The sequence below is a fragment of the Rhinatrema bivittatum genome, chromosome 1 (genome assembly GCF_901001135.1).
Source record: "Rhinatrema bivittatum chromosome 1, aRhiBiv1.1, whole genome shotgun sequence".
NCBI classification, from domain to species: domain Eukaryota; kingdom Metazoa; phylum Chordata; class Amphibia; order Gymnophiona; family Rhinatrematidae; genus Rhinatrema; species Rhinatrema bivittatum.
Window position 1 is genome coordinate 502,199,243 of NC_042615.1, and position 17,148 is coordinate 502,216,390.

A 17,148-nucleotide genomic window follows, 5' to 3' on the forward strand; every position below is an offset into this window, starting at 1 on the left:
TCCAGCTCTAGGTTTTATCGTATCTGGGTAGCATAGTTCACAAGGTTGCACTGCCTCTCCTAGATGAGTAGTTCTCCAGTTTAGGGAGGAAAAGGTGGACTGGGGCAGGATTCCTCTCCACCCACAGAACAGCAGTGAAAGATAGGGATATGTGAGACACCTTTTATTAGAGCAACATAAGAATTATCCAGTGTTCATTTTGGTTTTCCCCAGTCCCTATCCCTTCAAAATAAGCTTCATCAACAACAGTCTTAATTGGGGAACAGAAACACAGGATAAGTTTGTTCAGATGTGAGCTTGTGAATTAATCTCCATACTGTAGCATTGGTGCCATGGAGAGAGGTGGGGCACTGATGTCAAGCATTTATATATTTTTAGAATCTAGGTGTGGATAAGTCACCAGCACAACATCATAAAACTCCTTTTCCATGTGCCTTTTGCCTTTCAGCTGTGCCCCTCCCTCCATTTAACAAAACCATCTAAAGACCTCCTTTAGGAATCCTTGTGCAGTTGTGATCCTGATCTCTGCAGTGTTCTGTAATTCTTAACAGCTGGGAGGCTGTTCTTTGTGTCAGCCAAGAGTGAAGTGGCTAAACATGCCCCATTAATACAAAATGGAGGCATTTCCTGCCTTTCCCCAGGAGACTGTAATATTATGATATACTCTGAGTGTTTTAAGGTTAAGCAATGTTATTGATCAGGAAGCAAGTGTCCTGGATTAGGATTGTTCTGCAGCACCAGCTCCAGAGAGACATAGCCCACAATTTTCAAGAAATCTTAGTCCTGACTAAGGAGCACAACTGACTGGCTCTGCATTAGGATCCTGATCCACTTCTGAAATGTATTCCGTGGACAGAGAATTCCCAGAGCTTCCATGGGCACTAGCTAGTTAAAGTGAATCTTGATTATGAGGTGTTTATTGTGTAATCCCTGTTCTTTTTCCTAGTTTGTTGTTTGCTGATTATAACTGTTACAGTTCACTGTATCTCCTTTTTTTAATAAGCTATTTATTTTGTAAGCCCTGTGTCTGTGATTGATCAATGATCCCAGAAATTTAGATGCATTTCTAGGAAATGTGTGACCCTTGAGCTTTATGGGGTCTCAGTATCTCTAGGGGATAGCTTACAGTCAGGGTACTTGCTAGTGGCAAGGGGGAAACAAATTGGTGGGCAGGAGTTTGTTATTGTAGGAGCAAATGCACAGTTCCCTGTACGTACCAGGATCAGTCCAGACTGCTGGTTTATGCCTCCCTTCCAGCAGATGGAGTCAGAGAAAAGTTGAAAAGCACCCCCTATATAACCTGGTGTGTCACCTGTGATCCCTCAGTATTTCTCTGACTCCAGCAGATTGAAAGACATAACCTGCGGTCCTGACTTTATCTAAATTTCCTGGGACTTTCTCCTGACAGGTTTGATTTCTGAGGAAAGCCTTTGACTAGATCAATTTTATATATATATATATATATATATAATGATTCATACAATTTTTATGATTCATACAATTTTGTATATATTCATACAATTTTGTATATATTTTGTATATATGAATCTAATGATTCATACAATTTTGTATATAACAAGTGTACATATTTCTCCCTCGAATCCCAATTCATATCTTATCCCCCTGTGTCTGTTTGCACCCTCCCCCTGCCCCCCCATTTGTCTCGACTACCCCCCTCCATCCCTCCCTTTAGTTATTTAGTTATTTATTCTGTTACTGCGTTTATGTTATACACCGTTCTCTGTAAAGGCTACGCCTATATATCTTTTGTTGTAAGTTACTTGTAAACCGGCACGATGTGCAAACGGTTGCCGGTATATAAAATTAATTAAATAAATAAATAAATAAATAAATAAATATATATATATATATATATATATATAAAAAAACATACTAAAGTGTTGGTTGATTTTGATCTCTGCAAAACTTTTAAGCGGTGAGAGAAGCAGCTAGCTGCAGGCAGGCGAGGCAGGGCATTGCCCTACAGCCATTTTCCCGGAGAGTTGTACACTAACCCGGTGAGCTGAGAGGGAAAACTTACCGGTGGGCCAGCACTCTCCCCCTCCTTTGACAGTTCAGAGACGCAAAATTCCTCTGTTTCTTTAGCCTGGCTGTTCAGTGAGGGCTGAGGAAAAAAAAAAAAGACAACGAAGGAATTTATTTTCAATGCGCTCCCCAATGAAAGGGCGCTGGCCCATTCCTCAGTCCCAAAGATTGGGGGCCGACTCTCCCGGTTTCGCGAGGAATGGGTCAAGATTACCTCGGACCAGTGGGTCCTAGATATTATAAGTCACGGTTATGCTTTGGATTTTGTTCAACCCCCTTCAGGATCTCTTCCTAGAATCTCCCTGCGGGCCTCAGCAAAAGCAACAAGTGGTTCTTCTGATGGAAGTTTACCACCACATAGGTCCAGGTTGAAGGCTCTAGGAGCCATTGTTTCAGTTCCCAGGACCGAACACCGGACCGGTCGCTACTCCATTTATTTCGTGGTTCCCAAAAAGGAGGGCTCCTTCCGGCCGATCTTGGACTTCAAACAGGTCAACAGGGCGTTGCATGTACCTCTGTTTCGATTGGAGACGTTGAGATCTGTCATTGCGACAGTCCACAAAGGCGAATTTTTGGCTTCTTTGGATCTGATGGAAGTTTACCACCACATAGGGATCCAAGAACACCACCAGAGGTTTTGGCGGTTCATGATCATGGGACAGCATTACCAATTTTGCGCCCTGCCCTTCGGGCTGGCGACGGCTCCCCGCGTGTTCTCCAAGGTGATGGTAGTAGTGGCAGCGAGCCTTCGGCGGGAAGGGATCTTGGTACATCCCTACCTGGACGACTGGCTCATATGAGCGAAGTCGGAGGCCCTTTGCGCAGAAGCGGTTCATTTGGTTTTGCGTCGCCTACGGTCCCTAGGATGGGTCGTCAATCATGCAAAGAGCCAGCTGGTTCCATCCCAGGTGTTGGAGTTTCTAGGAGCCCGGTTCGACACCGCCATGGGCAAGGTTTCACTGCCTCTGGTGTGGATGGAGCGATTGATGTCTCAGGTACGGCGCCTGTTGTCTCTTCCCTCACCCGTGGTGTGGGACTATTTAGAGGTTCTTGGGTTTATGGCATCTACCCTAGAATTGGTTCCTTGGACTTTTGCGCATATGACACCTTTGCAGAGGGCGCTGCTTTCTTGTTGGGATCCCAAGTCAGAAGAGTTCCACCTGCCATTGCCTCTGCTAGAACCGGCCAGATCCAGTCTGGATTGGTGGCTAACCCTGGATCTCTTACTTCAGGGGGTAGACCTGGAGAATCCTCATTGGATAATTGTGACGACCGATGCCAGCCTGACCGGTTGGGGGGCGATCTGTCAATCAAGGTCAGCACAGGGCCTTTGGACGCCGTCGCAGACCAAGTAGTCCATCAATCGCTTAGAGACCAGGGCGGTTCTTCTAGCACTGCACCAATTTCTACCCCTTGTCCACCACCGGGTGGTACGGATTCTCTCCGACAATGTGACCACCGTGGCTTACATAAACCGTCAAGGGGTACAAGAAGTTGCCCCGTGGCCGACAAAGCGGACATGTTAATGACCTGGGCAGAACGCAATCTGGCCCGCATTGCTGCATCTCACATAGCCGGGGTCGACAACATTCAGGCGGACTTACTCAGCCGCCAGCGGCTAGATCCCAGAGAATGGGAGCTGTCCGGGGAAGCGATGCGGCTGCTCTCGAGCCGGTGGGGGATCCCTCGCCTAGACTTAATGGCGACTCTTCTGAATGTGAAAGCATCCCGTTTCTTCAGTCGCAGACGGGATCATGGATCGGAAAGGGTGGATGCCCTGGTTCTTCCTTGGCCACCACACATTCTCCTTTATGTGTTCCCTCCTTGGCCGTTGGTGGGAAAGTTATTGCGACGCACAGAATCTCACCAGGGGCCGGTAATTCTGGTGGCCCTGGAGTGGCCACGAAGACCATGGTTCACCAATCTGATCAACCTAGCGGTGGATGGTCCATTGTGCCTCGGTCATCTGAACCTATTTCGGCAGGGTCCAATATTTTTCGATCAGGCCGACCGCTTTTGTCTAGTGGCTTGGCTTATGAGAGGAGGCAATTAAGGAAGAAGGGTTTCTCGGAGGTAGTTATTACCACTCTTCTCCGTGCTAGAAAAACTTCTACATCTATCACGTACGTTCAGGTATGGAAGGTGTTTGATTCTTGGTGCCGTGGGTTGAGTTTGTCCCTGCAGCAGGACGCTATTGTTCACATTCTTGTTTTCTTGCAGGACAGCTTACGGAAGGGCTTGGTGTACAGTTCGCTCCGGGTGCAGGTAGTGACCTTGGGCTGTTTTCGAGGTAAGGTTGATGGTGCTTCCATTGCTGCTCACCCGGATGTGGCACGATTCTTGAAGGGAGCCAAGACTTGAAGCCGCCAGTGTGCGCAATCTGTCCATCCTGGAGTTTAAATTTGGTTCTCCGTAGCCTTTGCGGGTCCCCCTTTGAGCCTTTGAAGCGGGCTACGTTGAAGGATATTACGCTTAAAACGGTGTTTCTCGTGGCTATCTGTTCAGCTAGACGGGTTTCGGGGCTCCAAGCCTTGTCATGTCGAGAGCCTTTTCTGCGTATCTCTGATTCGGGGATTTCTCTTTGGACAGTGCCCTCAATCCTTCCAAAGGTAGTCTTGGCATTTCATGTCAACCAGTCCGTCGAGTTGCCGGCATTCTCTGATGAGGATAAGGATCGGAGGAGGTTGGATGTCCGTAGAGTCCTCTTGCGGTACTTGGAGATTACTAATCCGTTTCAATTGTCTGATCATCTTTTGTTTTGTGGAGCGGTCCTAAGAAAGGGACTAAGGCTTCTAAAGCTACTATTGCCCGCTGGTTGAAAGACGCTATTGCTTCCGCTTACATATGTCATGGGTGCCCAGTACCGGATGGTCTTAAGGCGCATTCTCTTAGGTCATAAGCAGCGTCATGGGCAGAAAGCCAATGTGTATCGCCCCAAGAGATTTGTCAGGCAGCCACTTGGAAATCCTTGCACACGTTTGCTAAACATTACCGGTTGGATGTACGGGATCCGAAGGTGGATTCTTTTGGCAGCAGTGTGCTTCGCGCGGGACTCTCCAGGTCCCACCCCTTTTAGGGCAGCTTGGGTACATCCCAGCAGTCTGGACTGATCCTGGTACGTACAGGGAAAGGAAAATTAGTTCTTACCTGTTAATTTTCGTTCCTGTAGTATCAAAGGATCAGTCCAGATGCCCGCCCATAGGCAGGAGAGTCCGTTCAGCTACTTGTATTTCTTTTGGCAGATTTTTTCAAAGACTACACATCTCCGTGACATAAGAACATAAGCAAATGCCAAACTGGGTCAGACCAAGGGTCCATCAAGCCCAGCATCCTGTTTCCAACAGTGGCCAATCCAGGCCATAAGAGCCTGGCAAGTACCCAAAAACTAAGTCTAATAGTTCCTCTTGTCACAAGTTATAGTTTTTTAAGAAGTTAATGCAAGTTCTACTTTTTTCAAGAGGTTAATTTTTGACTTGATCTAGTCATTGGTTGGTAAAAAAAAAAAAAATAATAATAATAACAGCCATTCATTCTGCTTTGATATTGATTATACTGAGGGATCGCAGGTGGCACACCAGGTTATATAGGGGGTGCTTTTCAGCTTTTCTCTGACTCCATCTGCTGGAAGGGAGGCATAACCCAGCAGTCTGGACTGATCCTTGGTACTACAGGAACGAAAATTAACAGGTAAGAACTAATTTTCCTATGCGGCAGACCTGAACAGTCCTTGTCGGCACCCTCCAAATGTTCACAGGGTTGACCCTGAGAGGGGTAGGAACAAAGTGTTGCTTGACAGACATTTTTTTTCTGATGTTAATGATGGGATCATTATGCTCAGTGGGCTAAGTGAGGGTCACCACTTGCTGAGTGGCATTTTGCTCTGCAATCTCCAAACACAGAGAACTGTGAATGACTGCAATAACAGCATGGTCTATTTCTCCCTCATTCAATTTTTGTTGGTAGAGTTAGGAAATTAGCAGCATGCTGGTGCAGATGACCTACAGGTGGAGGACAGCAGTGTGCTGATGGTGGATATCTGCAAGCAGGAATTTCTGGACCGGTGAGATAGTAACAGACCATCTTGAGTTTCATTCCTGGTAGGAGATCAAATGGCACAGGCCCAAAAAATGGCAGGGCCTGACACCTCTTCGGCTGAAATCTGACAGAGCTACATGTAGCTGTGTCAGGAAGAGTGGGAGGAATAATGGCGATGAAAAAAATGGGAAGACCAACAGCGAGAAAGGGACAATGAGTCCCTTTCTCTGCACAAAGAATGACTCACATCCATCCTCTGTGCAGAGGACCAAAATTGGCTGTACAGCGTTGATAGGGCCCAACTTATTTGCTCAATTTGATGATATTCGAGGTGACATTGATGGGTATTCTAAACGTCTTTGAGAAAATCTGCCACCTGAATGAGATAAGAACATGCCATGCTGGGTCAGACCAAGGGTCCATCAAGCCCAGCATCCTGTTTCCAACAGTGGCCAATCCAGGCCATAAGAACCTGGCAAGTACCCAAAAGAACCTGGCCTGTGTCATTTGATTCCTGAGAAAAACCGAGTATGGTATTCTGGAGGAAAGCTCACTAGAGTGCACTCAAGGATTTCCAAGGAGTGTCCATGAAGATGTATCTCCCTGTTTGAAGAAGAATGCAGAACAATCTTGGCATCACCCCGAGATATATGGAACCAAGTTCTGGAATTTGCAGATGGGGCAGATGACACACACAGCAAGTTTGTGATTCAGCTGAAATATCAGCTCAACTAGTGGCTTATTGAAACTGAGGTTAAAACCCTGGAGAAATGTCAAAATCTGATGGTCCTGGAGCAGTTTTTTTTTTTTTAATAATGTGGTCCAGAAGTGTGAGAGAGCATGCTGAAGATCTCCAGCCTCGTTCTCCAGAGAAGGCAGCTGAGCTGGCTAACATGATTGTGTCTAACTGCCCCTGTCAATATCCACAAAAACAAGGATCTAAGACCAGTCAAGGCCCTAAGTCTAATATTGCTGCAACTGCAGGGTTAGTCAGTAAACCCTCCAGTTTATGCAACACTTAAATCCAGTAAAGAACTGGTCCAAAACTGGTCTTGGTGTCCCTAGAAACCACTAGGGGCTAGCTTGGGAACCAGTTTGTTGGGCAGGAGGTTGCCAGTGTAGGAGCACAAACACGTGCACAGGCGCAGGCAGACTTGAGTAGTGCTTGGAAGCATCCCTCAAGTGTCACAGGGTACAGTATAAGCGGGTACAGTATAAGCGGGTGTTAAGCGTTAGCACTAAGGTGTTATGACACCACCCAAAGGCAGTCGGGGTGTTAGAAAAAAAAAAAAAGAATGTTTTATTACAAATATACTCAAGCAGTATCAGTATCAGAGCCTCAAGTATTCTGTTATGTCACTGGCCTTTACAACTTTCCCTAGCTAGTGCTGCTATGAATGGCAGCTGAGGTGTGCATGGCATGACGATGGGAATCCTCCAAGTGCCCTTCCGGGAATGAGTGGCTTCCCAAACTTCAGGAAAAGACCCTTATGGCAGGACTAATGGCATCCATACCCAAAACATATCGCAAATATTTGGGTCTGCCTTTGCTGAGGGTAATTTTTCCCGTCAGAAACAATGCGCTTAGTTTTGTATAATCAAAATTATGCGTTCCAGTCTCTTCCCCGAGTCCATGGGGTAAGAATATGTGTACTACTGAACAATGTGTGTGTCTTTACCTGCGACAGGTTGGGCAATAATAAAAGCCTCAATTCCCATGGGTAAAATGCTGTTTTGTATTCAGAAACAGCTTTCATAATTGCCCTTATAATGCAAGGTTGTGTATTCCCTGTAAACAGTAGCCACTGGGCTCTGTTCTAGATTTTGTAACATTGTGATATCATTTACTGGAGAGATACAAGAATGATCTAAAGATGGGCCTGGCCTAGTAACTCAGAGACAGTGCTGGGAGAGGTCTGCCTATTAACACTGGGCAATAAATTTTCACAAAAGTCATGTTTCGGAAATGAAATTAGTCAATTCTTATACATTTCCATGTGCTAAACATGAATGTGACTGTGAAAATGCAAAATTGGCTCTAGTTTTTTTGTAATATGCAATAATATAATTACATCTTGAACTGTATGCCAATAGCTCACTGGGCAAGAAATTTTCACAAAAGTCATGTTACTGAAATGAAATTAATCAATTCTTATACATTTCCATGTGCTAAACACGAATGTGACTGTGAAAATGCAAAATTGGCTCTAGTTTTTTTGTAATATGCAATAATATAATTACATCTTGAATTGTATGCCAATAGTAGGAGACCTACAGTTAATACTGTTTGAAAAATGAAGTCATAGACTACGTCTTAGATTTCTTTGCTTGTCTCTTGTACACCTGTTCGGGAGCATCTCTGCGGAGTGTCCAGCAGTGTCAGCCAGCATGAATATTTCAAATGCTCACCCTTTCTGACTGGGCTTCATATAGTACACTGCTGACGTCAGCTTACTCAGCAGCAGCATGGCAGTAGAACTGCATTGGATCAGAAAATGATGTAATAAACTCTGGATGATGTGTGCATGATGGTATTATGCAATATGATGCAATATTACATCATTCTAGGCTTATTTACAGTCCTACTGGATAAATTTACATGACTAAACATAGAAATTGAACTATATTAAATATCTTCAAAACAAGAGCCAATAAAAACTTTTCATGGTCATATTCGTGTTCAGTACATCAAGATACTACAGAGTAGGACCTTTCTAGGTCAGTAACACTTTCATTGTTGCCCAGTATTCCTTAGGCCAGTGGTTCTCAACCTTTTTTCTGTCTGGACACACCTGATAAGATTTTACTAGCCTACATGCTAGTTAAATACCTCACCTCGGTCATGCACATAAAATCGACCTTCACCAAGTACAGAAAGACCACAAATTACAAAACTGGAGACAGAAACTGGAACAGAAACTGAAAAAAGCCACTCTGCATGCAGTACAAAACAGGAAAAATGGGAACAGAAATATAGCACCTAACATAGTACCAAGATCTGCAATAATGCACACAAACTATTCCACACAAAGTTACACTTGCATTATGGCATGCACTCAAATGGAACAACACTACCTATAAAAAGGCAACACTACAAATATTAAACCAGTCCCTAAACACTAATACACCTCCCATTAGGAAAACAGAAAAAGCCAAGCTGCTACACATCCCCACACAGAAATATTTGTAAAACTATATGAATAAATGTTCAGAATAGCTGATGCACAGAATAATATCTAACAATTAAAAACTCTTAAAAATTATTAAAAATTCTCCAAACACCAATAAAATATTTCAAAACAGCAGACACATCACATAATACCCTATAATTAAAATGGCAGTCTATCAAGAAAAATGAACTTAAAAAGCCACCTTTACTTACCCTATCCAGCAGTTCTCCTACTCTTTTCCCTTGCAGGCCTCACCAGAAGCAGCAGTAGCTGCTGAAGTTGTCCTCATGGTCTTCTTCCTTAGGGACCACAACCAGTCTCTGTCTCTCACATACACCAGTCACCTCCCTGATCAGTCTTACTTGCACGTTCACACATCACGACACCTCTCTGACCAGTGACTCTCAATCACACAGTGCTCTCTTTCTCTTAATTACACACAGGCTTTCAGTCACACAAATGTTCTATCTCACTTACACACAGACTGTCATTCCCTGTACGTACCCGGATCAGTCCAGGACAGCTTTGCTTTGCCTCCCCTCCAGCAGATGGAGACAGAAAAAGACTTTGCGGACTCTGGCCTATAACCCTGAGGTGCCACTTAGTGTCTGCCAGTATTTTTCTGTCTCCAGCAGATGGCGGAGGTGCAAAACCTAGTGTCTGATAGAGGTGCTGAGTTTAGGGTTGGATTTGGTCTGACTTTAGTCTCTTAGCGCTTGATTTTACAAGGGAAGCTTAGTTTAAGGATCCCTTTAAATTAAAAAAAAAACCAAAAAATTAGCAGGTAAGAACCAATTTTCCTATCACACGCATGCCCCCTCTCTTTCTCTCACAGGCACTGCCAGCCAGAAACTTTCTCCATCTCTCTCTCACACGCACACAGATGCACTCTCCCTCTCTCACATACACACCACACACTCACACAGACACACCCTCCCTCTCACATAACAAGAAGCATCCTCCCCCTCACACACAAAAGCACCCTTCCCCCCTCACATACACACATAAAGCAACCTCCCCTCACATACACACCACAAACACACATATAAGCAACCACCCCCTCACATACACACCACAAACACACATATAAGCACCCTCCCCCTCACATACACACCACACACACACAAGCAACCTCCCCCTCACATACACACACACACAAGCAACCTCCCCCTCACATACACACACACCAATAAGCAACCTCCCCTCACTTACACACAAAAGCAACCTCCCTCTCACATACACACCACACATACACACAAGCACCCTTCCCCCGCACATACACACCAGCACCCTTCCCCCCACACATACACATCACACACTCACACAAGCACCCTCCCCCTCACATACACACCACACACACACATACAAGCACCCTCCCCTCTCACATACACATCACACAAAAACATAACAAGCACTCTCCCCCTCACATACACACACAAGTAACCTCCCCCTCACATACACACACACACATACAAGCACCCTCCCCTCTCACATACATACCACACACACACACACACATAAGCACTCTCCCCCTCACATACACACACAAGCACCCTCCCCTCTCAAATACACATCACACACACACAAACACAACAAGCACTCTCCCCCCTCACATACACACACTCCAGTAACCTCCCCCTCACATACACACACACACACATACAAGCACCCTCCCCCTTCACATACACACCACACACACATAACAAGCACCCTTCCCCCTCACATACACACTCTAAAGCAACCTCACCCTCACATACACACATACAAGCACCCTCCCCCTCACATACACACCACACACACAAAACAAGCACCCTCCTCTCTCACATACACACCACACACACAAGCAACCTCCCCTCACATACACACACACCCATAAGCAACCTCCCCTCACTTACACACAAAAGCATCCTCCCCCTCACATACAGACACACCCATAAGCAACCTCCCCTCACTTATTTATTTATTTATTTATTTATTTATTTGAAAACTTTTATATACCGGTATTAGTATGCATACATCATACCGGTTCACATTGTAACTAAAGGCAGAAATTACAATCAACAGGGAGGGGAAAACAAGGAGGATTATACAAGAGCAGGGGGCATATAAATTAAAGCATTAAAACTGTAACGAGCTATTTAGAGGACTATAAACAAGTTTAGGCAGGTTATTTACAAGAGTAAAAGCAGGGGGCATAGAGATTAGAGCGTTGAAGCTATTTACAGGAAAGAATACAAATTTAAGCGGGTTACTAACAGGAAAGTATAGGAGAGGGTTCAGGAGGGCAGGGGTTGGTAGGGGAGGGGGAGGAGTAATAAGTTCAGGTCAAGGGGGGGAGGAGGTGAAGGTTAGTCAGGGTAGGCTTGTCGGAAGAGCCATGTTTTAAGTTTTTTTCTGAACTTGGAGTAACATGGCTCCAGCCTGAGTGTGGTGGGGAGGGCATTCCATTGCTTAGGGCCTGCAATGGAAAGGGCGCGATCCCTGGTAGAAGTAAGGTGGGCTTTTTTTAAGTGGGGAATGGAGAGGGTGCCTTTATAGACAGTACGGGTGGGTCGTTCGGTGCGTATGTGACAAAAGGGTTCATCTAGCCAGTTAGAGTTGTATGTGTGGATGGATTTGTGAACTATGGTTAAGGTTTTAAAGAGAATTCGGGATGCGATGGGGAGCCAGTGGAGTTCTTTGAGTATAGGAGTGATGTGGTCAGCTTTCCGTGAGTTGGTAATGACCCTAGCGATAGCATTTTGGAACATTTGTAAGGGTTTGGTGGTGGAGGAGGGTAGGCCAAGGAGGAGGGCGTTACAGTAGTCGAGCTTTGATGAGAGGGTGGCTTGAAGCAGCCTCCCCCTCACATACACACCACACATACACATACAAGCACCCTCCCCTCTCACATACACATCACACACACACATACAAGCACCCTCCCCTCTCACATACACATCACACACACACACACATAACAAGCACTCTTCCTCTCACATACACACACACAAGTAACCTCCCCCTCACATACACACACACAAGCAACCTCCCCCCTCACATACACACCACACACACAACAAGCACTCTTCCCCTCACATACACACACAAGCACCTTCCCCCTCACATACACACCACAAACACACATACAAGCACCTTCCCCCTCACATACACACCACAAACACACATACAAGCACCCTCCCCCTCACATACACACCACAAACACACATACAAGCACCCTCCCCCTCACATACAAATCACACACACCACACACAAGCACCCTTCCCCCTCCCACACCACACACACACACAAGCATCCTTCCCCTCACATACACACACAAACACACATACAAGCACCCTCCCCCTCACATACACATCACACACATACACAAGCACCCTCCCCCTCACATACACCACACATGCACAAGCACCCTTCCCCCTCACATACACACAACTCACACACAAGCACCCTCCCCCTCACATACACACCACAAACACACATACAAGCACCCTCCCCCTCACATACACCACACACGCACAAGTACCTTCCTCCCTCACATACACACACACAAAGCACCCTTCCCCTCACATAGACACACACACAAGCACCCTTCCCCCTCACACACACACCACACACACACAAGCACCCTTCCCCCTCACATACACACCACTCACACACAAGCACCCTTCCCCCTCCCACACCACACACACACACACAAGCACCCTTCCCCTCACATACACACACAAACACACATACAAGCACCCTCCCCCTCACATACACATCACACACACACAAGCACCCTCCCCCTCACATACACCACACATGCACAAGCACCCTCCCCCTCACATACACATCACACACACACAAGCACTCTCCCCCTCACATACACACACACAAGCACCCTCCCCCTCACATACACACACACACAAGCACCCTTCCAATCTCAAATACATACATATATAGACACCAACCCCCAGCTAATCAACTCCAGTCTTTGGCCCCACTCTTCTGGTCTCCGGTGGCGGCCAGCGGCTTCAATCTTTGGCCACGCCGGCCTGGTCTCCGGCGGTGGTTAGCGGCTCCGGTCTTCGGCCCTGCCGGCTGTGGGTAGCACACAACACACCGGTGTGTCACAATACACCGGTTGAGAATTGCTGCCTTAGGCCATCTGGAGCTAGGGACTCTGCAGATGCAGCACTCACACTCCTGGGAGGAGGGAGTCTTCACTACAGCACAACAGCAACACCCAGAGGCTGACATTCAGCATCATTTGCTGATTAAGTTCAGACTTAGCTGGACGAGTGGCAGGGTTTGAAAATCCTGCTGCACTGACTGACCCCAAGCTAGCCCAGATGCTTTTTATCTAGCTATAAATTTATCCATCTAACTCAGGTGTGGGGCAGGGGTGTTCAGGGCAGAATCAACTATCCAGCTAAGTTAACTGGATAAATGCTGATTTCTGTGTTATCCAGCTAACATAGGACCTCATTTACTAAAGCTTTTAACCATTCTGTGTTTATGGGAAAAAACTTAGAGGTTCATATTCAGAAGCATTAGGACAGATAACTCAGAAGGTATCCGGCTAAATGAATATTTGGCCACTTAGCTGGTTATATTTTATCCAGCTGTTTTATTATCCAGCTAAAATTTAGCCGGATAACTTAAGGGGGTTTCAGGGTGGAGTTATGTTAGCTGACTAAGTTATATTGATCTAACACCTCCAAGCCACCCCTAATCTCCAACTACACCATGGTTAACTAATCTCCAACATGGTTAACTAATCTCCAACTACACCATGGTTAACCATATCCTCTATCGTTTACCTGTGTGAATTAATAACCTGTCCTTTCTCTTCCTTCTCAGCCAAGTTCTTATCACCCTGTTATATGTAACTGCCTTTTCAGCACCATTGTTATAGTTATGTTTACTATGCACCCCTGTTTTATGTGAACCAGCATGATGTGACTGCTGTCTCGAATGCCGGTATATAAAAATCTGAAATAAATAAATAAATAAATAAATAATGCCAACTCCAATATTCAGAGTTAACTGTGTAACTTATCCGGCTAAATCTGGTCAGGCCAAAGAGCTGTCCTAAAGTTAGCCAGATAAATTAATTTATTTAATTAACGTGTTTTGTGTACCGTCATTCGGTTTCGCCATCAGAACGGTTTACATAACCTTAAAAAAAAAAAAAGGTTAGATGAACATCATCACAACAGATTGTCTTGCTATCGGATTACAATTGCGGGGTTTGAGTGTTAGTTATTACATACAACATGTTCTATTAAGGCGTAGAAAGGGTTAGTGAGTAAGGCAGAAAGGAAAGGTGTCTGGTTTGGGTGACTTATACATTTAGGTCGGTAACAGCTAACTTTAGGATAGCCTGTTATATTCAGTAGCGTGGCTGCGAATATACCTTCAAAGTTAGCTGGATTGGTTTATCCAGTCAAGGGCCTGATTTACTAAAGCTTTTCTCCTATTCTGTGTCTATGGGCATACATCCTTAGTAAAAGAGGCCCTAACTTTGCTATCTGGAGAGTGACTGAATATAGACTTCTTGGTAAATAAGGCCCACAAATGACTAACTTTAGAACAGCGAAATTGCTGTCCTAAAGCTGGCCAGATAAACTTCTCCAGCCAACGTTAAGATAGCCAGGTATATTCAGCAGCCACACCCTTTGTTGCAAAGTTATTTGGATAAGTTTATCTGGCCACCTTTGCTAGCCAGCTGTCCAGACTCAGGGAGCATGGAAGGAGTCCCAGTCTGGCCTTTGTCCAGCAGCCATCACTGCCATGACTGAGCTAGCTGGAAGTGGGGTGAGAATGGGGATTATAAAATGTAGAGAAAGGTGGTTGTGTACGAAGGCTCATGGTACTGGTACCAAATAGAAGCTGATTCCAATACAAACTGGAAGTCCAAAGGAGCTGTTGGATCTAGAAAAAAAAAACCCACAAAAGAATTGTGTGAGGTCCCTTCTTTAGGACAGGATCTCACCGCTGGTTGGGTGAGGATTGATGGAGAGGCCCTCTTGTATATGATCAACGGAAGGCACTGATGCAGCACGCCAGCAATCCTGCCCCGGGCTGTCAGCCAGAAAGCTGAGTCAGATCTTTGTTTCTATGGGGTCTTTTTACTCTCACGGCTCTGACTGGTGGCCGTAATAGGCTTTCTTCATGGATAAGCAGGCTAAGTCAGTCCAGCAGGCAGGGTGTTGTCATCTGACGAGGAAAAAGCATGTCCTAGTTATAGCAAGAAAAGATTAGAAAAGCCTTTCTGTACACGCGTAATTGGTACCACACGGGGACGTGCGTCAAGAAGCCCCCCGTCTTACTTTCTGCAGAACGATTCGGCGGTGTCTTTCAGGTTCTGAAGGACTTTCACTTTTTTTTTTTCCCCTCAGTCGCTGAGGCTTCAATGGTCTGGTTTATCCCCACACAAAACTTCTTTTTCAGGTCCCTTTGCCTTCAAACCCAAGGCTACCTGAATGTAATCCGCTTTTGAAGAGACTGAAAGGCGAAATAGAAATCCAAATAAATAAAAACAGATTTAAAGTTTTTAAAATGTATCCCGTTTTCCCCAGCATGGCTGATAAAAGAAAGCCACGGACTTCAAGTGGTGACCTACCTGCGTTAGGAAAATGTCTGTCACTGGACCCCCCACGGGTAAATGTATTTGCTGCCCAGGGATTGACCGTGACATTCACCATCGTTTAACAGGGACTGCGGAGCGCCTTTCTGGTGAGGGGGTCAGGGACAAGCTGATAATGGCCGAGTTCTGCTTCCAGCTTCTACTGCCAGTTTCTTACTTTATATTTACAGGTTAAGACCTTGTTTCTTGCATACATTCTTTACATAAATCACAGAGTGTGGTTTCTTCATTCCCAGGCCAACCAATAAAAAGCCTGATGTTAGAAAACCAGACATAGTGGTAAAAGGAGAAAACGACAGAAGACGGCATCACTGATGGAAGTGTCAGCGCTAAGCGACTGCACCGTGCATGGCGAGAAAGGAGATCATTAGGCAACAAGAGATGCAATGAGAGACCAAGAAAATGTGTTCTGAAGAGGCAGAAACAGCCCTAATTGTTTGGGTACCACTCACCTGGATATGTTGCCAGTATATATGACACTGTTCAAGCTTTAGAGCGAAGCTGTTTAGCATGAACCAAGTATTAAGAAGAGCACTATCAGTAAATCTGAGAGACTGAGGTCGTACCCAGCGTACCCTGGTTTAGGGGAGAGGTTCATTCTTGTCATTGTATGAATAAGACAAATCAAATATAAATCCTGTACCTCCAGTTCTGTAAATATATATTCTGTGTCCACAGAGCCCACCACCACCACACACACAAACACCCCTCCAACAATCAAGGGAAAGCAGGATATTTCCCTACACAAATCACCACACAAAAAAAATATTTATATTCTGGTGACATCTAAGTAACAGTAACACAAACTCCCTCCATTATCAGGCATATAGGGGGGAAACAAAACAATTACGCTCAACATATGTATAGCAAACAGCACTAACCCAAAGGACTCCAACAATTGAAAACCCTATCTATGAAAATGCAGCACTGCAAATATTACACCAAGTCCTAGAACAGCAATACACCACCTGTTGGAAGAACACAATGAGTAAGACCGCTACAGATCCTTATGTCACGTTTGCAGACCACAATCAGACCTTCACCAAATATAGAACAGTTGACCAGATAAGAGCATAAGAAATGCCACGCTGGATCAGATCAAGGCCCATTGAGTCCAGCATCCCGTCTCAGACACTGGCCTGTCCAGGTTACAAGTATCTGACAGATCCCTAAAGTAGATAAACAAATTACAAATGTGCAGACAAAAACTGAACTGAAAACCAAAGAAGCCAGACACTGAATGCAGTGCAGAACTGGAACACCAGA

The 17,148-nt window shown here is 45.3% G+C and overlaps 1 protein-coding gene across 14 annotated transcripts in view; it reads left to right on the plus strand.

Moving 5' to 3' along the window:
- The window catches only part of LOC115095801, a 124,407-nt gene that overhangs the window by 8,573 nt on the left and 98,686 nt on the right, over positions 1–17,148 (plus strand). The window lies entirely within an intron of this gene.